At 41.8% G+C, this 25,619-nt stretch overlaps 1 protein-coding gene across 3 annotated transcripts in view; it reads right to left on the reverse strand.

Annotated features, from left to right (window-relative positions):
- MYO1B (myosin IB) overlaps positions 1-18,226 on the reverse strand; it is a 205,971-nt gene extending 187,745 nt beyond the window's left edge. For 2 of the 3 annotated variants that reach the window (XM_058300483.2, XM_058300481.1), the window contains exon 1: positions 17,743-18,166. The gene's annotated coding sequence lies outside the window, so the exon portion shown is untranslated. Of the gene's footprint in view, positions 1-17,742 lie in introns of all 3 variants that reach the window. The other variant, XM_023592571.2, reaches the window with a different exon arrangement.
- Positions 18,227-25,619: the final 7,393 nt, after the last annotated feature.

The raw sequence follows: 25,619 nt of genomic DNA on the forward strand, positions 1-25,619 counted from the left end.
GGCAGGGAAGCCAACTGGGGACCATATCTAGAAGTTCAGGGATAAGAACTAAGGTGGTGCTAATGGAAAAGCGACAGGAGGAGAAGAGGAAGAGAAATCACAGATTAATCTATTACAAAAGAGGGTGGTGCAGGGGACTAATTTGATGGGAGGGTACAAGAGAGATAGGAGGGTCAAAGAATAAAGTAAAGGTCCCTTACCCAAGTGCATAGGGATTGACTGGTTGGGTTGAAAACAAAGTCAGTTAAAGCTGGAAGTTGTAAAAATAAAAAATTTTAAAAAGATACATATTTAAACCTATTTTTTAAGACTTATTCCCCCCCCCCCCATTGTCTGCTCTCTGTGTCCATTCACTGTGTGTTCTTCTATGTCCGCTTGCATTCTCAGAGACACCAGGAATCTGTGTCTCTTTTCGTTGCATCTTCTTGCTGTGTCAGCTTTCCATGTGTGCAGTGCCACTCCTGGGTGGGCTGCGCTTCTTTCACGCAGGGTGGCTCAATGTGGGGCACACTCCTTGCACATGGGGCTCCGCTATGCGGGGGACGCCTCCATTTGGCATGGCACTCCTTGTGCCCAGCAGCACCACGCGTGGGCCAGCTCACCACACAGATCAGGAGGCCCTGGGTTCGAACCCTGGACCTCCTATATGGTAGGGGGATGCTTTATCAGTCGAGCCACGTCCGCTTCCCTAAACCTATTTAACATTAAGCCCTATAAACATACATTTATTTGCCAAACGAATGGGGGCTTTTATTTGAGTATGTCTACTGACTTTAGCACTGAGGGGTCTTTTTCTTTTATAAATCATGTTCCAGGCATCCTCCTCCAGGTTCAATTTCATTAAAGAAAGGACTCCTGGGAAACAAGGTATGGTTAGACAGCGTTACACTACCCAACTACTCAACACCGCTTCTTTCTTCAGGAGGTGCTTACTTCCCCACCTGGTTCAATGCAGTAAGGCCAGCTTGGGCTTCCCGGCGCAGCCTTTCCCTCGGCAGCAGCAACCAGGAGTGCTCCAGAGGGTGCTGCCTCCAGACTGGGTCTTGGAGTGAGGATGACAAGCACCGGGCACAGAACCACCACCAGAGCCTCAACAGACACAAAGTGGAAATGGACCAGACACTGACTGCTTCGGGACACGGAGATGCTCAGGTTTCACATTCACAGCTTCACCTCCCCACACTGAATACTGACAATGTTAATGAGAATGCCTTTAGACTTTGATGATTCTCCAAATACTTTATAGTTATCTCAGTCACTCCTAAATCGATTGCAAGCATTTTAAAAAACTTACTCTCATAAGGTGTTTTCCAAAGCATGCTGATGAATTTTTAGAGAAACATCAATTCTTTTTACTCACAGTTAAAATTATAATATTAATCTAAAATAATAAGTACGGCTGGCATAAAAGGTTTGGGAATAAACTCATGCGTCTGGATAAGCACGCATCTCAACTGGTGGGAACAGAAACTCAGAGCACACTACAAGGTAGTCAGCCCCCTGCCTTGAACATTTAGTATGTTACAGGAATCAGTTGATCTTTTTTACAGAGGAAAAGGGTAGTACTGACTAATCCATCAAATCTGGAAGTCACTCAGCTCATACTAGTATCTACAGCTTTGAGACAAGATGATTTAAGAATATCATATCACCAAGTTAGAAGTCTGGTTGGTTTTTGAAAACTGCATCCTATTTATTCGATCCCAAATGTATAGTCAGAATTACTTTACTCATTTTAAAAAGCACAAAAACAGCACTTCAAAACCAAAACCATAAAGTCAAGAGAACAATGGCACATGTCATTTCATAACCTGGCTCTTAAAGACAGTAAGAATAAACAACAAAGTTACTATTAAAAACTAAATTTAAGCTTCATAATTTAAAATCACATCCTTTTTTAAAACTGTCAACAGAGAAAAATGTTCCTCTCAAAGGGAATTTTACACTCTTTAGACGAGCAAAGATTGCCCAGCAGAAACTGGGAGCTTCTATTCTAGGTAGCCAAAGAGTAAATCTATTCATAACTTAATATATGATTTTATGCTTTTAGAAATCTGATATTCAGCCACTTTATGAAAATTATTTTTATATAGAACTGATATTGATATATTTCAATAGACTATTGAGAGAAACACTACGTAAACACATTCGTACCAGAAAACCATTTAAACAGTTTATCATATACTCACATGTCAACTCTGACCCCTTCACCACCACCATGCATGCAAAGCCTCCCTTCTCATCATCAGCTATGATAACCTTTACCTTCATATAAAGTGAATTGCAAGGAAAAAGAAAAAAAGAGAAAAAAAGCACATCTGGGGAAAAACACAGCAATACTAACCAAAACAATTTCCCCCCCAGCTCTACTGGGATAATTACCACTCAGTCTTACTTTAATCAAGGTAGGCTCCTGAAAAAAAATGAACCCAAAACCAAAGTTTGGAAAGAAAAACATTAATTTGCTCAAGATGAAGTAAACTCAAATATAAATTCTTACTGCATTGTGCCCTAAATCCATGTTCGTATCATATTGGGTTTTTTAAACTGTTAGCTGATAGCCTCAATAAGAGCAATTGCAAGGACAGGATTATAAAATGGTTTAGTCTTATTCAATCAAATTTACTACAGAGTTAATCTAACACAAAATTTTTTGCCTGGGAGAGCAAACACTATGCTACAAGAGACCAAGTTAAGGATGAGGAGCTGGAAACCAATAAACTTGATTGAAGACAGGTAGATGAACTTGATTCAAGGAAGGAAAGGGACCAAGATCCGGACCTTGGAGAACCTGGGTTCTTAAGGGACCAGAAGGAAAAGGAAATGAGGTACAGTCGGTGATGGAGAATGAGACCAGAAGAGCTCAGGTCACTGAAGCTGGGAGAGGAGAGTGTGAGGAGAAGCAGATGGTCAGCAGAGGGGAAGAGGGGGCAGCGTAGGCAAGGAAGGAGACAAGAGGATTGCTGGGCTTAGAGTCCACCCTACAACCCCTTCTAGCAACTGCCCACCTCCGTCCTCTTTCCTCCACCACTAAGGTTCCTGATATGGTTTACCTCTGGCGCTGCCATCCTTACTCAGCTTCCATCACTTGGCACATGCCATTGAAACAGCCTCAAATAAAATGTCACCCACCTGTTGCCCACTGCACTTCCTCCTCCTCGAAACTCTCTCCTGCTGCAACTTCTGTGCAGCCATTTCCTCCTGGCTGTCCTCCCAAGCCTTCAGCCACTCCTTATTTCCTCAGTGGGTTCTCCTTCCACTTGCCACAGAATAGTGTGCCTCAGAGTTCAATCATCCAAGTTCCTCTCTTTTCACGTCTCCCTCTAAGCCATCCTAACAACATCCACCCATGCTGATGGTCCCTCCAGGGGGTCTCAGGGGGCCCTTCATTTTCAACTGTCTGCTGAATCTCACTTGCTGCCGGGACTCCCACATTCCAAAGTGAACCCATTGCCATCACCCCCAACTTGCTTCCTCTTTGTGTCCAGGCTGTGCCAGTAGCACTACCATTCTCTCCATCACATAGGCCAGAAACTTGGGAGTCATTCCAGACTCCAACTCCCTCCCCACTTTGATCTAGTCACTATATCCATCCCATCAATTAAAGAGGGGTACATCAAGGGATTCACAATCTTTGACCCCATAACCGCATTTTCAATGTCTATTGTCAGGAAACCATCCAAGTATGGAAAAGGCTGTAGGAAAAACAATGTTCATCTCAGTGCTATTTACAACAGAGCAACAGAAGCTACCCAATGCCCAGTCATAAAGAGATGTTTCAGAAAATTATGGTACTCAATGGAAACAATATACAACTATAAAATGTATTACAAAACCTATGCAGTGACATAGTAAAATATAGGTACTCTGATTGCATTCATATTTAAAAACATACACATCAAAAAAAAAAAGCTTGGAAAGGAATATATACAAATGACTATAGTTGATACTTTAGGGTAGTAGGCTCATGAGCATTTTTTTAAAAGATTTTTTCATTTATTTCTCTCCCCTCCCCCCAGTTGTCTCCTCTCTGTGTCCATTCGCTGTGTGTTCTTCTGTGTCTGCTTGTATTCTTGTCAGTGGCACTGGGAATCTGTGTCTCTTTTTGCTGCGTCATCTTGCTATGTCAGTTTGCTGTGTCAGTGTGTGCAGCACTACTCCTGGGCAGGCTGCGCCTTTTTTTTTGGCACCGGGTGGCTCTCCTTATGGGGTGCACTCCTTGAGAGTGGGGCTCCCCTATGCAGGAGACACCCCTGCATGGCACAGCACTCCCTGCACACATCAGCACTGTGCGTGAGCCAGCTCACTACGTGTGTCAGTAGGCCCTGAGTTTGAACCCTGGACCTCCCATGTGGTAGGTGGACACTGTCAGTTGAGCCAAATCCACTTCCCTCATGAGCATTTTTTTTTGTCTTTTTTATTTTTATTTATTTATTTTTTAAATTATTTATTTATTTTTAAAAATTACATTAAAAAAATATGAGGTCCCATTCAACCCCACCGCCCCCACCCCCCACTCCCCCCACAGCAACATGCTCATGAGCATTTTTTAAAGCTCCATTTTCTAAACTTTGTTTTGCTCTTAAGACGAATCTCTGGTACAAAATAGCAAAAAGAGAATTTTAGTAATCTTGGACTTTCTGAATTGCTTGGTTTCAGGATAAATGGGAATTTACTACTGAATTCCTGTTTCCCTTCAGCTGCCATTCTACATCCCTGCCACATCTGGTGCAATATTCAATACAAACTCCCATAAAATAAAGTTTCCCCCTAATCCTATTATACTTGTAGCCTTCAGCATGAGATCCTAAAAATTGATTAATTCTTTCAAGAAATATAACTGGACATATAAACAGCTGCACAACTGCAGAACTGGGATCGCAACATCTGCCACGGTTATTAACTGTTCTAGTAAGAAAAGATCACCATGCACAAGCTGCTGCCAAGAGAGCAACTGTAAAGCTGGACGCTAAATCACAGAGAAGGTGAAGTCACCTATATATCAAACGTCTGACAGCCAGCTAAGGTAAGGGCATTTTCTCTATCCGAGGAGTAGAAAAGTCGTCAAGTATTCTATCCAAGAGCCCAAGGTAAGAACAGTTCACCTTTAAGGACATAAAACGGTTCGAATTTCCTTTAACATTTTACCTATAGCTTTTTTTTTTTTAATTGGCAAAAAATGCCAAGTGTTAAGGCTCAGTTGACAGTTTTACGTATTTCTTCAGCATTCATGTCTCTATCCTTGGCAAGTCTCAGCTAAATCCACTGTTTACTGTTTTATCCTCCTCCATGGTTTTAGTGTTTATGAAAGAAACAGACAATAGTCATAAACGTAGTAAAAGGTCATACCAACACCTCTGTAGCTCTACAGATCTACTATCCTACTAAAAAGTGGTATATACTTTTTCTAATGCAAAGAATTCTATAAATCTTTTGGAAAAGCAAATACTAAATCTTAAGATTATACCCATTGCATAAATCCAGATTTTAATCTAAAATCTCCTTATAGCAAAGAATTATCATAAATATTTATGTTACATTCAAATTATGCATTTATACTTGGAGATGAAAAACACCAAAAACTGGAAGAGGATATGGGAAAGTATCACCTTTCTTCCATTTTATTTAAATATTCTCAACTAGACTTATATCCCACAGAGCTATCTCACTGAAATTAGCAATATTTCTCAGGTACGCAGTGCTTCCACTAGTGCCAGGTAATATTACTTAAACACATAATACCTTCTTTGAAATCTGGGTCAGTATTTTTTTGACATACAGGATGTCACTGCTTAAGAATAAATTTCTTCACATCAAAGAAACTTTGCAGGAAAGCACATTTTCCACTCACAATTATACACTAAAATAACAAGAAAGGAAAGCAGGAAAGCTTACTGAGCTTTTCATGAAAGTAATTAAAAACAATTGGCTTTTGAGGAAATTTGTCAGATTTGGCATAGTTTTCTTTGTAAAAAATCTACTTGGTAATTTTCCAGAATTCTGTTCTTTTAGTTTAGAAAAGTTCAAAAATTTTGACTCATTCCAAAATGGTAGCCACAGAGATAACCCCAGGCAAAAGAGGGAAAGGGGGAAAATTTAACTTCAGCATTCCCTTAATCTTCACTTCCTTTCAGCCTCCCAATCTCACAGGATTCCTTGTTCCTTTAGGAGACCACAGACCCACAGAGTTCATAAATAAGGAAATAAGTAAGCAAGTAAATAAAGAAAATCTAGGTGTGAGTAAATAAAAGACAACTTAGCTTAGATTTTTGAGGGTAAAAAGTTACATTTAACTAATTTTACAATTAAAAATACAAAAAAAATTTATTCAATACTACGAATTGAAGAAAAGTGAGCATCATTTCTGCATAAGCTGGTAAAGGAGAAAGATAGGGGATTTAAAGGAGTGACTTTTCCAGGGGAAGGGGTATAATCAGAGAATGAAAGAGTGAAATAACACAGGACCAGCTCAAGAAGAAACGAAAAGGGCAAACAATGACAGGAAAGTACACATTTCAAGAAATGGTTTCTGAAAGAGAATCATCCTCATCTTAGGACTTTAAGGATGCTTCTGCTAAGAATTTTTAAATACCAGTGCACTTCTGCAATTATAGGCATAAATGGGAAAGTACTTAACCTGTGAGCCTTCGCGCCCTCCTTAGGCAACCACTCCCGCAAGTGCCAGCCTGACCTTTCTTTTTTCATATGATTTTAGTAGTAGCAGTATAAAAGTAACATAACCAAATCATAAAAATTTAGAAAATAAGAAGTAAAAGGGACCCTAATTCACTACCCTAACATATCATTGTTATTTTCATCTATTTCTCTGCCGTTTTTCCTCCTAAATGTTTTAAAGGAATAGCTGGAGTCCTGTATTAAATCATAAATTATACACACTGCTTGGATTCTGACAGATTTCAGAATCTGATGAGGTGAGGAGGGGAACTCCAGGAGTCCATTTTCAGGAAAGACTGAGTAGGAGCTAGCAACTAACAGTCACTCTGCATGCTTACTCTGTGCCTGATACCATTCTAAGGATTACATGCATGCTAACTCATTTAGCCCTGTCTATAACCCGAAGAAGGCTCTATAGTACTTGCATTTTGCTGAAGAGAAAACTGAGACATAGACAGACTGACAGATTAAGCTACATACCCAAGGACACTGAGCAACTAAGGGGAGGGGTCAAATTTGAAAACCAATATTCTCTCCTGGGCCCAGCCCATTAACTGCACCACATTACCTCTCACTGGGGGCAGGACTCACCTCAGTGCAAGAGAAAATCCAGTATCAAGCCAGAAAGAGCAGGTGGAAAGAGGTGTGGAACTCAGACTAGACCCAGCCCATCCTCCTCCCAACCGATCTCCTACCCACCCCATTGTCACACCTGAGCCCTCTGTGTGTGGAAAGCATTGGGGAAAGGCTGGGAAGAGGCTGAGACAGTGGAAGAGCCCTTGCCCTGCTCTGTGGGCGGCCCTCTCAAGGCTCCTGGCAAAGGAAAAAAGAAAAGAAACAAAAAGACCCTGGCAGAAAGGACAGAGAGGTTCTTCTTCACCTGGGAGCAAGGACCCAGGCCATTAGTGGAAAGCCCAGGAGGAAATTGCTCAACAGGACAATAACACGTCCAAAAGATGCCAGTTCCCAGTAGAAATGGCAGTGGTGGCACTCAAAATGGTGGAGCAGGATTTGGGGGCGGGCAGCAGCCCTGTTCAAGCCACAGCACTGAGGCATGTCTCACTTAACTCTGGAAGCTTCACTGTGGTGTAAGAGAACACACTGACCAAAAATAAATATTTTCTTGTCTTGATACTTGATAATTTAAACACGATTAAATACCACTATTATGATGATTTGCGAAGAAGTAATAAAAACTTGATGTAAGACTTAGATTCCCCTCTCCTCACCTTTCTTATTCTCATAGCCTCCTGTTCTCCTTTTCACAATTCATAAACATGTATTTGTCAGTGTTGATTTCTGCAATATCTCCCTCTCCTCACACTCCACGAGAACAGAAACCACATCTGCTCTGTTCACCATGAAAGATTCAGTGCTTAGTCCAGGGCCCAGCACCTCCTAGGCACCCAAACATTTGTTGAATGAATATATGAAAGTATTAAATAACTAAAAGTCATCCCCTCCCTTACCTCTAAAAGCAATTTACTTAACCTTAAAATCACAATGAATTGTGACATTTCCAATCAGTTTAAGTTACTTCGTGTTCTATTAGAAAAGCCACACGACTTTAGGCTCCCATATTAAAACTGGCTTATATGTGAACTCAATCAATCAAGAATCATTTACAAAGAAGTACAAAATCAATGACATTCTTGCACACCAGCACCACTAATTAAAAAATATTAAAGAATTTCATTCACAGTGACCACAAAAAACCATGAAGCACCTCAGCACAAATCTAACAAAAGCTATGAAAGAGTTTTAAACAGAAAACTATAAAATTTCATTGAAGAACATTTTTTAAAAAACCTAAGTAAACAGAGAAATATACCAGGTTTGTGGGTGGAAAGCTATGAAACCATGAAGTTGGCAATTCTCACACTGAATTTCTATATAAATGCAACACAATTCCAGTAATACAAAATTAAAATAAGCCAAACGTTTGGAGAATATATGTGCAAGTTAACCTGTGTGGAGGGAGAGTGAAGAATGGGATATGTGTGCGATGCAATGCAGAACGTTTTATTAGAAGAAAAAAATCTGACACAAATATAGAAAATGGCAATTTGTGAAAATTCCAGCAATTTAACTATTATGGGTGTTCGTTTCGCTACTTTCTGTACTTCATTGTCTGTTTCAAGTATTTCCTTTTTTTTTTTAATATATGAAACAATAAGTACTGCAAGTTCAGGAGACAAGAGCATCATTAAGTCTGAGGAAAATGCTAGAGAGAGGTAAGAACAGAGCTGGGTTGTGAAGAATGTGTCAATGAGAAAAGTGGTGAGAGGCTTCCTGGGTGAAGGAAAGATGCCGAGAGCAACAAAGTGAAAAAGAATAAATATCTTTGAAAGTAAAACTAAATGCAGCTCATACAGAATGTATATTCCCAACAAAAGCTAGGTGGCAATGGATCTGGAAATGGTACAAATGGAGTTACTACAGCAGTGTTAGCTACAAAATGATTCCTCTACCCCCTCCCCAAAAAAGTGGTACAACAGTCATATAAGTTGGGACACCTGAATACTTTTCTCCTTCTTAGAGATTCACATGTATAGTCACAAATAAAGATTATGAGAAGGCTTTCTGCAAAGAAACTTATTTAAAACGTTGCCTTGCCCAGCAATTCCAACACTTACTTGGCCAAGGAACCCTTTTTTTCACTAACACCTCCTACATTTATGGGGTTTTCCCCCAAGCCTACTAACTTTTCGTGGAACAACCCACTTTGTGAAATTCTGTGCTCTGTAACACAGCCTTGTTAAAATTCTGAATTGGAATGTGGGATTAAGGATTCAAAAAAGAAAAGGACAACGTACAAGAGAACCATCAACCACACACAGTGACTGACTAGAGGTAAAGGTTACAGAAAATAGAGAAGCACACCATGCATCTGAAATCCAAAATCAAGATGACAAGAGAATGCTATCGGCACAAATAGCAAAGTCAAAAGAGGGTCAACTATTAAGAAAGAGGTAATCAGCTTGGATTTAGATGGGTTTGGGGTTTCAATAACATAGTCCCCAAAGAATAAAACTGAGCAGGAAGTAAAAAGACTTGGGGTCAAGTTCCCAGATCCGTCCCTGGCTAACTTTATGAGCCAGAGCAGGTCTCATTGACAATGAAGGGATTACAGCAATGACCTCCGCAGCCCTTTCAACTTTAAAATCCTACCATTATAAAAAATGGGAATTTGGCATCGAAATACCAATGTACTCAAGTTCTATCTTTTAAAAAGGTGTGAAATATACAGAACCTAAGATAAAAATAAACAATTTGAGATTAATTTAAACATATGGATGAAAGATTTTCAGAGATTATGCAATTATGGATGTTTAAGAGATATGCCTGAATCTACCTTGATGTCAGCCTTAAAGACTTCTTCTACCTTGATGTCAGCCTTAAAGACTTCTTCACATCAAAGAGTCTTTAGCAGGAAGCAGACTTGGCCCAGTGATTAGGGCATCCATCTACCACATGGGAGGTCTGCAGTTCAAACCCTAGGCCTCCTTGACCCGTGTGGAGCTGGCCCATGTGCAGTGCTGATGTGCACAAGGAGCGCCCTGCCACGCAGGGGTGTCCCCCGTATAGGGGAGCCCCACGCGCAAGGAGTGCGCCGGTAAGGAGAGCCGCCCAGCGCGAAAGAAAGTGCAGCCTGCCCAGGAATGGCGCCATCCACACGGAGAGCCGACGCAGCAAGATGACACAACACAAAGAGACACAGATTCCCGGTGCCGCTGACAACAACAGAAGCGGACAAAGAACACGCAGCAAATGAACACAGAGAACAGACAACTGGGGGGAGCGGGGAAGGGAGAGAAATAAAAATAAATAATTTTAAAAAAGGAGTCTTTAGCTCTACCACCACCCCTACTGTCACAAAATACTAAAGTAAACAAACCTAGCATCTGACCCAATGTGGCAGTTCATATCCTTTTATGCATACCTCTCAACAGCCTGAAAACCTCAGGCAAGCCAGAATTTTTCCTAGCTCATTTACATCAAGTAGATATAAAAACTTGTTCTACCTATTATGACTGTAAACAGACTGCATGACAAATGCAAAGATAAAATAGCCATGCAAATTGGCAGAAGCCCAGTGTTTGTAAGAAATCAGACTTTTCCTAAAAGTATTTAGGCAAAAGCTCTAAAATAAATGAAAGCGGCAATTCTTTTCAAGCTCTTTTAAGTGAAAAAATGATCAGCTAGGAACCAATCCTATTTGCAATCTATACACTGCAAATAGCACCTTAGGGCATAATAAAGAATGTAAAAGAAAGCAGTGCTGAGGGATGATAGAGAAGGTAAATGTAACTGGGGCAAGCAGGAATTTTGCAATCATGGTTTTAGGTTTTGTTTTTTGCTGTTGTTTTTTTTATTTTTTTTTGGTTCAAGTACGCAAACCTGAAACCAGTAAAAATGAGTAGACAATGATATGTACACAAAAACAGACAATAATCTGTTCTACAGTCTTTTCAGTTCAATTTTTCTAAAAAAAAACTCCTTAAGGATGCTAAATCCTTTTTTTCCCAACAAATTTTAAAACAGACAATTTTGAAATGTACTTTCACTTTATGACAGTAAAATTAAGCCATTGAAAGCACCTTGAATCCATTGAGAATCCACAGAGAAGTGGAAAGTCCTGGAAGGCAGCGATCAGGTCTCCTCTGGGGCCTCTGGGCTATCAAGGAAAGTCAGGCACCAGGTATTTTTAGCAGCTCAGTGTTGTTGCTTATCTGATAAGTAAGGGAAGAAAGCCAATTTTCACGTCTCTCCAGACCTCAATTTCTAAAACTGCCTATCTTAGGAGAGTATAAATTCCATCCCAAATTTCTGATTACCCATTTTGCTCAAAGTATAAGCCCCAGCTTTGCAATGGTGCCCACGTTTATTACTTCATTTGCATACATCAGACCATGAGCTCCAACTAGAGGCCAGCACAGTACTTACTGCTCATTAATAGACTGATCAGAGGAACTCCTTGAAAGCTCCCAAACAGCAATCTAATCCCCTGCGGAGAGGTCTATGACAACAGCAGAAAGGCATGACCAGGAGCAGGTAAGAAATACCGCCAGGCAGGGACTGGCTCCTCAGCTTCTCACTAGCAGGCTCTCCTCATCTGGGGGCAGAATAACTGTAAGAGAGGACAGCCACGCCCAGGAGAAATTAGGAAGCAAATCAACCAATTCTCCCAGCTCTGGACTAGCCAAGGACACCTACTTGGGGAACCCTCACTCCAGGAAAGGAGTGGCAAAGGAAACAAGCCAGGCTGAAGGGAGACTCTCAGAGTGGGCTCTCCTTCTCACTCAGTGAAACCCCAGGCAACTTGACCAGAGCCAGGCTTGAAAATCGCCCCAAGCTTCAACAGTACTCGCCCCACTGCTTGCACCACTAGGGAGCAACTGGTGCGTTCTGGAAAGCACGCCGTCTTCTCAGCTTGATCTCTACCAGCCCTGTGCCACCGGGCAGATAACTCAATTTCCTCACCTACATTTATCTCCTACTGAGGAATAGTGATGAGGATTTGATCAACCCCTATGGAAAGTACCCATCACATGCCAGATACAAAGTAAGCCCCCAATACTTACTAAAGAGTCATGTGAATATCATATATCGAAAGAGCAATGATTCATTCACTTGGGAAAATCTTTGGCATTTCTTGTCAAGAGCCTTTAAAAATGCAAATATGGCAAAGCCTACTTAACAGCTTTAGGGGGGTTGAATTCACAGCCACAATGAACACAAGATGTGGAGGGGATGCACGGAAGGCAGAGAAAAGAGAGGAAAAAGACACCAAGGACATGCCATAAAACAGTCCCAAACATGTTATTAAAAACCTGCTATAGCAGAGCGGGGGTAGCTCAGTCATTTAGCAACTGCCTCACATGTATGAGGTCCCAGGTTCAATCCTCAAGAGCTCCTAAAAAAACAACCTCCTATGTTCTCAATGCCCAAAATGCCTATGTTCTCCTCCACTCTCTGGTCAGGCAGAGAATTCACCAGAATGATGATTCCTAACATCCCAACCAATCTAACCTTCAGAGTCAAATATTCAGAGACCTAATCCCTTCACATGATCAGAGGCTGGAAAATAAAACAAGGGCAGAGAAGAAATCGACACTGGTGCTCAGTTTCCTTCCACTTTCTGGCTTTTTTTTTCTTGGCAGTATATGTGGCCATGGTCACCACAGCTGTCACAGTCATTTTCCTCATTTCACCACATCCACTCTCTGGGCAAAAGGATCTGGCCCTCTAAGTCTTTTAAAACACAGTGGATTTCCTTTATTGCTTTTTAAAGAAGTCTAATGCACTGCCTTCAGATGTGTTCTAAATAAAATATGAATGATGATGAATGCACCGACAACTGAAAAGACAATGTACCAAAGGTTGTGAATGTGATGTGGTTGGGCATCCTTGCCCTGCCCAGGCTGCTTCTCAGCTAGTTAGAACTAGCTTACCTTTTAGAACTCAGCTGACCACGTATCTGCCCCGCCCCCCAGAGGCTAGCAATTAAAATATCCAGGGTAGAATGCAAAATAAGCTTTCTGTACTTTCTGCATGATTTTTCTGTAAACCTGCAACTGCACTACTAAAAAAGAAGCAAAGAGAAAAAAATATCCAGTGGAGGAGAGTATTAAATGGCATGAGGAGACAAAAGGTACCACAAATTGTGTTGTGTCCTAGCTTGAATAAGTAAACAAGGGCAGAAATTTCCGTTTTCAGTCTTATCTTAGAAACAAAACAACAACAAAATATAGAGAGAGCCTTTTCCATTTGCCCACAAGCACGCAGAAACCCATAAACAGTTCTTTTTTTTTTTTAAGATTTATTTTTTCTCTCTCCTTTGCCCCTTTGTCTGCTCTCTCTGTCCATTCATCTGCTTGCATTATCAGGCGGCACTGGGAAACTGCATTTCTTTTTGTTGCATCATCTTGCTGCATCAGCTCTGTGTGTGCAGTGCTATTCCTGGGCAGGCTAGGCTTTTTTCACACGGGGTGGCTCTCTTTGCAGGGCTCACTCCTTGCGTGTGGGTACCCCTACACAGAGGCACACCTGCATGCCACGGCACTCCTTGCGCATGGGCCAGCTTACCACACAGGTCAGGAGGCCCTGGGTATTGACCCCTGGACGCTCCATATGGTAGGCGGACACTCTACCAGTTGAGCCACATCCACTTCCCAATTTTTTTTTTTTTAAAGATACATAGATCACACACGTTTTTGTTTTTGTTTTATTCATAAACAATGCTTGATGCCAAGCATTAACAATCCATTCCACTCCTGCACTTGGTAGCCACCTTTGGGTCAAGGCCGGCTGCCTCTTTGCCTCCTGCCTGTCACACTCTCCATTCCATCCCACGGCCAGATACCACTTCTGCTCCCTTTTCATGTTGACATCTAACCTAGTTCACTTCCCCTGTGGGGAAAAGATGAGCACAAAAATCATATGGAATGTGTTCCCACAGAGCTCAGAAATTTTGATGATCTCAGAGGATATTGTTAAAAAAAAGACCCTTGACACTTCCCCAAGGAAGAATGTCTTCTGTAAAAAGCTACTGCCAGGACAAAAAGCATGTGCTGGGAAAAATCTATGGCCTGCTGCTGCGTATGTTTCCAATTCTAATGTCCCACTTCCTCTTTATAATCGCATTCCTTCCCTCCTTATTTCTCTTTTGAAAGGACAATCAGGCATAGGCTCTGAGTTAAGAAGCAAAGCGCAGTGTTCTATTATAAGCTGTAAGATAAAAAGGGCTTAAAATAGATTTCAATAAATATAAAATGTTTGCATATTATGTAAGATCTACTCCATTCCATTTTTAAATGATTCAAAAAAGAATTTATTTTTCAATGTTGGCAGTCTAACTTTTTAAAAATAAAGTTTCATTCACTTAAAACTTATTCACACAGGCTATCACACCACATATAGCTTTTTTTAACAATATACTTTTAAGAGTTGTAGTATCATTAATCTGGCCTTCCAAACCAGATGAATTCTAATCCCTACCACACCATGTACTAGTTATGTAACCTTGGACAAGTCACTTAACTTCTGTGACTATCAGTCCTCATATCTGAAAAATAAGAAAACATCTGGTCTGCCCATCTCACAGTGGTTCTGAAAGAATAATTACAATAATACATGCAAAAGTTGACATCTGCAAAGAGCTAATTAAACAAATTGTTGTCAATCGTAGTATTAAAAGATATCATATCCTATGATAAAAAATAATTTTTTAAAAAAGATACCATATCATACCGTGTGCTAATTAAAGAGTACAGACTTCGGAATCAGATGGACTGAAGTTCAAATCTCACCTCTGCAACTTACTAGTTACCTCATACAAGTAAAGTGTAAAAGGACAGTTACTTAGCTTCTCTAGGCCTCAGTTTCATCAACTGTAAAATGGAGATAATACACACCTTATCGAGATGTTCTGAGGATCAACACAGTAATTATGTAAAATCTTTTGCACAGTTTAAGCACTTACTAGACGATACCCATAATTATTGTTAGGCTATTTAAAATCTAAAAGCTCAGTTACTAAAGAGAATGGAAGGGAAAAGAGAGAAGATTCACCCAAAATGAGGACAAATACTAAAACATAACCTGGATGCTATATTCGAAAGATCCGTTCTTAGCCAACTACCTCCCCACCCCCAACCAAATTTCCCTACTTAGGTGTAGACTCCTTCCCTAAAATTGTCTGATGCTACTCACTGCTTTGCATAGTTGTGTAACAACCAGGGACTCCATCTCTAACTCCAGGCTTGACAAAGTGATGATTCATTGACTTCGAATGAAGGGGACACAGCCTGTTGGTAGCCTTCTCGCCCAAGTGGACATGGGGACCGTCAGAAACCAGAACACCAGCTATTTAAGAGGCTCCCATGTGAGTTTCTTGGGTCATGTCCTTAAGCTTTGCATTTCATTAATGTGTATTCCAATGAGTATTTGAGAAGAATCCAATTATGTTGTTTTTTACAAAACAATTCACAATATAAATGAGAAGTCCAAAATAATAAAACAACCATAACAAAAAGGTCATCCTCTGTTAGCTGCCCGTGGCACATTTACCAGGCAGTGTATCTGTTATAACGACAAACAGCTTAATGGTTGGACAATGTCCCACTTGAACTTCACATTGTAATGGCTCCTGAGGACAAGTTCCCCACTGCTTTCCAGCCTGGCCTGAAAATGTGACCACATCCCCCATGAAGAAAAGGCAAACTCTCAGCAGCGGCGTGTACAGCTCTTTTCCATTACCACTTAGTGGGCAGGAAACATTTTTTTCCAGAAGTAAGCTCCTGATTTGCTTGCCTTCTAAAGTTAAAATGCTTCCAATCTGGGTTCATCTTAAAGTGAATGGCCAAAGGGTGGTTTAAAAGTGGACACTCAGGCTTGTCAATGGGGCAGCACTAAACCATTTCCCAACGCTGTCTTCAGCAAGAGAGATAACAGGATGTCTCCTAAACTATCACCACTGTAATTCTAACTTTCAGCACGACTTTGGGATCCTTCCACCAGTGTCCCATAGGCACAAACCATGAATGCCTGGAAATGTCAGCCTCCTCCAAACAGTTTTGCTTGGAAAACGCCATTCAAAAAACACTTATCATTCAATCCCCCAAGGGCTCCCAAGGTCAGCCAATCCTCTTCGGTTTCCTGATTCAAATCTAGGAAAGGGTCCCTTAACAAATGCCAAGCATATTATATTTAATTCTACCTCCCCCTCAAACAAATCCCATTCGCCATAATGGAAAGTGGTTTCTTTTTTATTCCAGACGCTCCACATGGGAAGAATGAAAGTACAAAACACTTGAAAAGCACTGGCTCCTCAACTCGTAAAACCTAAAGGTTTCTGTGTGATGTGTTTTCTGGAAAAGACTGTAAAAGGGTTTTTCAACTCAGCATTACACAATCTAAATCACTTATTTAGCAATGTCTAATTTTCTGGTGGTTTCCCCCAAAACATTCCTGGAAAATTGTTATGCTATTACAATGGAGAAAATCATTTTATGTCAAAATTTGATTCTATAAAATTTGCCTTCTACCATTTGAACCCGTCTCCACTGGCTACACACAGGACCCACAGGAACACACATACATACAAATACACTGATTCATAGCAAATAAATAAATAAAAATCTTTCGTTTTTCACAAGATCTGATTTCAGCAAACTTAACACTGGTAACTCCTAGAACTCAAGGAAGCACACAACTTGTTGCAGCAATAAACGTTCTGCCGTGGCCTGAACAAAGCACAACAAACAAGCTCCAGAAACGCAAACGGCCCTTGGACAAAAATGTTGTGTGCTTATAATCTACTCCCCAGAGCACTCTCATCATCCCCTCCCCAATCCTCAAACTGGCCCCAGCACCCGGAGGGCTCCTGTCCCTAAAGTGGTTTCCATTCCAGCCCCGCCCCCTCCCCTCCCTCTCCAGGACAAGAATCAATCTCATCCCGGGCAGGAAACGAGACCCAGGACAGCCCCCTCCTTTGCGGCTGAACAAAGGAGAGAACAGCTGCACGCGCCGAGGGCCCCGTCAGGTTTTCTGCCCTTTCTCCCTGACGCTGCCGGGGCACGCCGCACCTGAACCCCACTCCCCAGGACACCCCTTTGTTCTTCCTCCTCTTTCCTTCCCCGAGGAGGAAACGCCAAACCCTTCCACAGAATCAGGGGGCCAGGAAACAGCTGTGGGCTAGGGGGATGGCGGGGATGCGGGTGAACGAGAGCAAAATCTGGATTCGACTTTTCCTACAGGTATGAGGGCAACAGTGCAAAGTAAGAGCAACTTAGTTTACAAGCCCTCCGTCTCTCCCACGCTCCCCCCGAAGTCTCTGCCGAGCCACCACCACCCTCCACGACCTCCAGCGCGTGCGGGTTCTTGCCCCAGAGCCGCCTCGCCCCGAGAAGTACCGCAGACCCCGTGGACCCGCGCCCAGGGGACGCAGCGGAGCCACGGGGACCCCGGGCACAAAGGCGCGGGACGTCCGCTCCATTGCCCCTCGCGGGCCGTGGCCGGACCCCGCGGGAAAGGCAAGGGACGGAAGGAAAGCGTTCGCGCTACCTCGCAGGGCGCCACACCGCCTCCCCGTCGACCTCCCTGTCCTGGCGCTCCGGATCGCGGGCCCCGACCCGAGGCTGCGGAGCTGTCGTCGCGACCCGGGTGATGCTCCCGCCGGCGGCTGCTCGGAGGTAGCTGTCCCGCGGCTGCCGGCCGTTTGCGCGCGCCGCGCTGCGACACCGCCTCCTCGCGCCGCGGCTGGGGCTCGGCTGCGCGCCCGGCTGCAGAGCTCAGCGGCTGCACAGTGCTCGGCAGCGGCGGGAGGCGCCCGGCCACTCCCCTCTCCCGGGCAGGCAGAGGGGCCGGGCCGAGGGGCGGGGGCGGCGACCTTGCCGCCTGGGATTCGCCCCTCTTCGCGCCGGCAGGAGCGGGAGTCGCGGCCTCCGGAGCCGACTCACCTCCCGCCGCACGGTGCCGGCTTCGCAGCGCCCCCAAGTGAGCGCCGACGGCAGCCTCCGCACTTCACAGTCTAGGTCCGACCCTGCACACCTCCGAGGGCGAGGAATGGAAAAGAAAGGGAAGGAGGGGCGTCCCTCCCAGCCCCCAAGGAAGGCCGCGTCCGCCGACTATTTTTGTTCCCGAATTCACTAACATCCAGTGAAAAATATAACAGTTCGGGTGGGGGAGAGCTGAGCGGTCAGGGCTGAAAACTGGAAACCAGCCTGGGGGCGAATGCTGCAAAGAGTGTGTTCTCACTTTTTCCTCCTCCCCTAGATAAAAAGTTTGGATACCCAAGAATTTCAGACTATACTAATTTAACGGAAAGAAAAAAAATGTATACTGAATGGCAAAATGTGCCTTCACTTCCAAAATTGCTGGTATATATTTAACTCATATAATCTCACATTACGCTAAGTAGACACTGGCCAATTCTCTATTATAGATAAATAAGAGATAGTATAAAAGAAATTTTGAATACACATATATGTCTGAATATAAAGTATTAGCTAGCTTTGCGTGATGATCTTTGGTGGGGTGTTAATCTACGGGTTATTTAGGCATATTCCAGGGGCAAGAGAATCAGGACCACAGCTTTTCACTCCAGCCAGGTTCTTACCTTACTGTAGAATTTTGAACAAGCCACGTAACCCAGGTCCCAGTTTCCTCATCCCGGAGGAGGGAAGACTGCTCATTCAAACTTACTCACAGGGGAGAGGTGAGGATTACTTGGCTAAGGTGTTAAAAGTACTGTAGGCACAATAGGTATTACTCATGGTCCTAACTACTTTATCCTATAACGAAATAAATTGCCATAAATGGGGCCAGGTTGAAGTGGGTAGACCCATATCTGTAAACTGTCACTAAAATGAAGTGAACCAAAGAATTCAGGCCATATATAGTAACTCTGTTCCTGCAGGAGTTAGAACCACAGGCCCTGGCGTTTGTCAAGTGCCACCGATGGAGTTTAGGAAGGTTGCACTTCCCCAGACCATATCTACTTGGAATGCACCATCTTTGTTGTCACCAGCAGCATTAGTGCAGATCTGCAGAAGACATAATAGTCTAAACTAATCTATGTCGGGTGCCAGGGACCATTCTTTTACTTGTTTAATCCTCACAAAAACCTGTAAGGTAAGTTAATGCTCATTATGCCTATTAGCAGGTGAAGAAAGCCAAGAACAGGGAGCTCTCCCAGCTAATAAGTAGCTATGGTCTTAAGACATATCCACAAATTCCTCAGCTCTCCTCCCATCAAGAAGGGGAGTCCGATTGCCCTCCTCTGGAATATGGGCTGGACTTTGTGATGCAGTCTCAGGAACTGAATGCAGCTGAAGTGATGCTATGTGACTTCTGAGCCAAGGTTATAAAAGGAGATACAGTTTCCCCTTGGCTCTCTCCCAGGACACTCACCCTGGGAACCCAGCCGCCATGCCAGGAGGAAGCTCAGGCCACATGGAAAACCATGTGTCCTTGTTCTGGCTGACAGCACCAGCTGAGGGCCCAGCCCACAGCCAGCTCAACATGTGAGTTAGTGAGTCTTTAAGATGACTCCAGCCCCAGCCACTGACTGACCACATCACATGAGAGACGCAGGGAGAAAATAACTTAGCCGAGCTCAGTCACCAGAAGCATGAGAGATAACAATAAAAATAGATTGGCTTCAGAGTGGTCCTTACATAGCAACAGACATCCTGAAGTTTGGCAGAGCTGGGATTTGAACCCAGGCAGCCAGACTCCACTATCACTACCACAAACCACTAAGCACACTACTATGACCTTAATAACCTAGCGTAATGAAAACGCTGGTGAACCCAGCCTCCACAGCAGACAACATATGGACCTGCTATTTGAAGACATGTTTCAGACCCACTTCTCTATTTTACCCATCTGATTTTAGGTTCCAAAGTTTCTGCTTATAGCAGTTTGGCAGTAATGGTCTCTGCTGTCCAATCCAGCTTTTCAAAAATAGCAAAGATTCAGATGGCAGGTTCACAAAGACAAAATGTAAATAAATAGTTTGAAGAGTGGGGGAATTATGTAACCTTTTGATCTTGGAAGATGGCCAAGTTTTAGTAAAAAGTATGTTTGGTGCAAAAATGTGTGGCTATTGAGAGAGCTGCTAGCACAGAGGTTCTTACCAGGGGGTCCGTGGAAAGATTTCAGAAGGTTCATGAGCTTAAATTGAAAATTCAAAAAAACATTATTCTTGGGGAGACATGTTGGTGCAACTGTGATGTATTTATATGTTTATTAAATAATACACAGTATAGTATGTGTATTATTTAATATATATATAGTATGATTTTTATTTTGATGTAGCGCATTCTAAATACAGTGGATAACTGCCTGCAAAAACGTTGATAAGGATGGCAGAGATGATTTTATGATGCCGTGGGAAAACTTGCACTTCTAAATCTTTGCCGAAAATGACCTTTGAACAGATGTTGAACCTTGTTAGGTTATCAGGTATTGAAATTAAGGGAAAGTTGTAAAACATAATTTTCAATAATCTTAAAATTTTATTTAAAGACATGCCAATGTTGAGTGTTGTAGCAGTTTGATATTATTGATGAATTTCAAAAAGAAATATTAGATTATGTTTGTAAACTGATCCTTTCCTCTGGCCATATTAGATTATATTGGATTCATAGGTTTACTTGATTAAGTAGTTATGTAAACCTTTTGTGCCAGTAGGGCATTGAGTACCCACCCTTTCATGGGTGAGGACTCAGATAAAAGGCATGGCAAAGGAGAGAGCTGGGGGGTTTTTGATGTTGGAGTTTGATGCTGAAGCCTTAAGCTGGAGCCCAGGAAGACAGGACCCTGAACCCAGAGAGAAACAAGACCCTGGAAGGAGGAACCCAGGAAGCCTGAACCCTCACAGAAATCAGCAGACATCTTGCTCCAAAACATGGAAACAGACTTTGGTTAGAGAAGTAACGTGTGCTTTCTGGCCTGGTGTCTGTAAGCTCCTACCCCAAATAAATGCCCTTTATAAAAACCAACCGATTTCGGGGATTTTGCATCAGCACCTCTTTGGCTGACTAATACAAATGTGATAACACTATCTGCCGCTATATTCTGAGAAAGGGTCCGTGGTTTTCACCTATCTGGCAAGGGTCTGTGGAACAAAAAAGATTGAGTGCCTGTGCTAGCAGGAAGGATTTGGAACACCTGGTTCTCAATAAAGCTATAGGGAACCTAGTTCTGTAGGAAAAGTTCACCACCAGCAAGCTGAAACATGCTACAGCACCGTAAAATTTTTAGTATAAATCATGAAGGAAAAACCAGGGCCAAAGTAAAGGTATTCTTGTACCTAAACTGAAGGACATTTGATAACTATGTCAGTCTTCAGGTTGGGCATTTAACTTTGTCCAGCTCTTACCTTTCTTCCTCCCTAGCAGAGGGAAATGAAGATCTAGCAGAGGGAAATGAAGATCTGGAAAAATGCAAACAGAATTCTTGACAGACCTAGCATAGCGGGGGCACTTGATGATTTCTCTCAGTTTTTCAGCAAGTTCAGAAACAGATGTTAGAAACCAGTGAATTTATACTAATAAGCACAAAGAAAATGAACCAAGAAGCTATCAAAAATGTTTCTAGAGCAAAATCATTCTCTTTAAAAATACCTAGTTTAACCTAGTTTTCATAAATCTCAAAAATCCAAACTCTAAAAGATATGTCATGAGGTTTTAAAATACTTTTACCTTCCTGGTCATTCTTTTCCAAAGTCGATCAATCAAAAACCTTTGAATTTGAGAAGAGCAGATTAAAGTTGTTGATTAAATAGTTGTCAAGAACAGATAATAAATCCCTCAACTACAAATGCATTTTTACTTTCTCAGCCTATTTGTTGGAAATAGGATGTATGTAGAAGCACAAAGACTATTAAGATTTTAGGGAAGGGGACTTGGCCCAGTGGTTAGAGCGTCCATCTACCACATGGGAGGTCCACGGTTCAAACCCTGGGCCTCCTTGACCCGTGTGGAGCTGGCACATGCGCAGTGCTGATGCGTGCAAGGAGTGCTGTGCCATGCAGGGGTGTCCCCGCCTAGGGGAGCCCCACGCGCAAGGAGTCTGCCCTGTAAGGAGAGCAGCCCAGCACGAAAGAAAGTGCAACCTGCCTAAGAATGGCGCTGCCCACAAGGAGAAATGACACAACAAGATGATGCAGCAAAAAGAAACACAGAATCCCATGCCGCTGACAACAACAGAAGCGGACAAAGAAGATGCAGCAAATAGACACAGAGAACAAACAACCGGGGTGGGTATGCAGGGGGGAGGGGAGAGAAATAAATAAATAAATAAATCTTAAAAAAAAAAAAGATTTTAGAGTGAAAAACATAAATTATCAAATTGCAGGAGTAAAAGAATATAAGTAGGTATGTTTTTACCTCAAAGAAAACACCCAATAATTCAAATTAAAACAAATGAAATCTTGCCATCCTGTGGAAAGTATGGAAATAAATGCCTATCTGTGTGTGCCCCAGCAAGAGAATTAACTCTAAGCATTTAGGTTTTTGTTGCTGTTGTTTTTCTTCTTAGTTGTTTTTATTTGATAGGATAGAGAAAGCTCTCTTTTGAAAAAAAGAAATGTAACAAATTTGGCAAAGACCAACAAAAGGGTCGTATGACCTGATTCTACCTCATTTTGGTATAGCAAAAGCAACTGTGGGCAGGAAGTGGGTTTTAGATTTTCTCATTGCCCTATCCTCAACTGTCTTAGAACTGGGGCTGGAAGATTCATGGTCTCTGCCCTTAGTTATTTTACATCGTGCTGAGTATATTGAGAGCCCATCTGCATGAATATCCTGTCTTTGTTATTGCCATATTTTCTCTCCTCATTCACTCACCCAAACCCTTAGTTTTCATATACTTTACTCATCCTTTGAGACCAATCCACTCTGAGCTTTACCTGTGTGATATCATGAATGGAATCCTGCTTGTGTTACTCTGGCAACATTTTGACTCCACATCTTAGTACCAGTCATTGGTCTCAGGTTGTGGACTCTTTCCAGTGGTTCTCTTGTAAATGGTAGTCCTCTAGATTAAATGAATATATCAGTGTGGGAAACCCAGGCTTGGAGCAATATGAACAATCCTAGAGAGTTTACTCTACCCTAGAAATTGTTCTAAGTGCTCTGTGTGTTAACCCTCACAACAGCCCAATGAGGTAGACATAAATTATTACTTCATGTTACAGATGATAAAACTGAGACAGAGGAAAGTTAAATTATGGGCCTGAGGTTGCAGAGTAAGAGCAGAGCCATGATATGAATCCAGTCACTCTAGTTTTAGGGCCCAATCTCTTATTTCAAGGCTTCCTCTCACATCATGAGCATGTAACATGCTTTTTTCCTTCTTTTTTCTTTTTTTTTTTTCTTTTGTCTTCTAAAACAAGTACTGTCTCATCTCTTAGTTTCCAGTAGGGCTTCAAATCATGTAAGTACTGCATTAATGTTTCTCGGATAATTTCACATAAAAGAAATTCTTTTTTCACATATTTAAAGAGTGCTTAAAAAAAATGTTTAAAGTATTATTTGAAATTTAGATTAGGTGTTAGTAAAATTATTTTTTTTGGACAGAATGACCTGGAACCACAACATGAAGATTCCACTTTAAATAATTCTTTTTTGTTTAGATTGTATTTATTTATTTATCTATTTATTTCTCTCCCCCCTCTCCCCCTCCGCGGTTGTCTGTTCTCTGTGTCTATTTGCTGCGACGTCTTCTTTGTCCACCTCTGTTGTCAGCGGCATGGGAATCTGTGTTTCTTTTTGTTGCGTCATCTTGTTGTGTCAGCTCTCCATGTGGGCAGCGCCATTCTTAGGCAGGCTGCACTTTCCTTCGTGCTGGGCGGCTCTTCTTATGGGGCACACTCCTTGCGCGTGGGGCTCACTTATGCAGGGGACACCCCTGCATGGCAGGGCACTCCTTGCGCGCATCAGCACTGCGCATGCGCCAGCTCCACACGGGTCAAGGAAGCCTGGGGTTTGAACCACGGACCTCCAATGTGGTAGACGGAGGCCCTAACCACTGGGCCAAGTCCGCTTCCCTGGATAATTCTTATTTGCATTCAGTGGGAAGACCACACAGGTCTTTTTAACTTTCCCTATTGTTTTGTCCCATGCAGATTAAGAACTTGAAGAGAAGCAAAGACTTTAAGAAAGGTACAGCCACATCTGTTCCTGTTAAGCATTTAGGAAGTCCACTGAATTGAAGAATCCCTTTCTTAAAGGTTTAACAAACCTTCCAAAAAGGTGGCATAGAATGGCTAAAATCATGAACCCCAGAGCAAATATGCCACTTACTAGCTGAGTAACCTTGGACAAGTTACTTAAGCAATCTGTACCTCAATTTCATCTGTAAAATAGGAATAATAGTATAACCTACTATACTATTAAGAGAATTAAATGAGTTAATGCCAATTAATAAGTTATGTGTAAATGTCTTTTAATAATGCCTAGTATGTAGGAAGCTTTATAATTGTTTAGTAAATAAATGTAATTTTTAAAATGTCAAACAGAAACAAAAACTTCTATGACATTACAGCATCCAAGACCCAGCAGTGAAAACACAACCCTTGTCTAGGCTTTTAAAAAGCTGTAGATAAATGACAACAAGAATATTAGAGGGTAAAAAGACTGATGGCATTTCTCCCAGTCAGGAAAAGTCACTAAAGCTTTTTGAAAACAGAACTAAAAGAGGTATTTGAAGAGCTCAAAAATGGAATTTGTTATAGGTAGTAGACTATTTGGAAATAAAAAGGAGAGGAGGTTCTTTGTAAAACTATAACTATGTATTTGAGCACTAAAATTCAGCATGTATTAATAATTTTTCCCATCAAAATGCATTTGTCCACAGCTCAGAATCCTGATCCAGCCAATAAATTATACACCCATCAACAGAAAGTTTTAATTGCTGACTTCTTCCCCTGATGTTTTATAATTTAGCATTTTGTCATTTCAACCAGTAAAATAATTGTCTTTTTTATTTTCTTTCAACTTGTAGCATTATGGCAAAACCTTGCTGTTAAACAATAAATCAGTCAGAAAAATGACTAGACTTTTTCCCAGTCTTTTCAAAAAACTATTCTCATTTTCCCAGTGATAACTGGGGAGCCTGTCATCTGGAGGACAGTAAGAAAAAGCAAATATTATGGCAAAGGAAAAATATATTAGCTATCTATACCAAATTAAGAGCAATTTAGCAAACATGTACAGCAGTATTGTTTCTGCTTCAGTTGTGAAAACTGAATGTCCATTTACTTGAGTCTGGTGTATACATTCAATGCAGTTGTTAGCATGTGAAAATGATGATAGAGAAATATAATTGCAATATACAAGCCTTTTAATTTATTAAAAACCAATATGGTATATAATTCAAGTACAGGGACTATTGACTAAATCAAAATTTAACTTGTAAGTATAAACCAAGGT

The sequence above is a fragment of the Dasypus novemcinctus genome, chromosome 7 (assembly GCF_030445035.2).
Source record: "Dasypus novemcinctus isolate mDasNov1 chromosome 7, mDasNov1.1.hap2, whole genome shotgun sequence".
Taxonomy (NCBI): domain Eukaryota; kingdom Metazoa; phylum Chordata; class Mammalia; order Cingulata; family Dasypodidae; genus Dasypus; species Dasypus novemcinctus.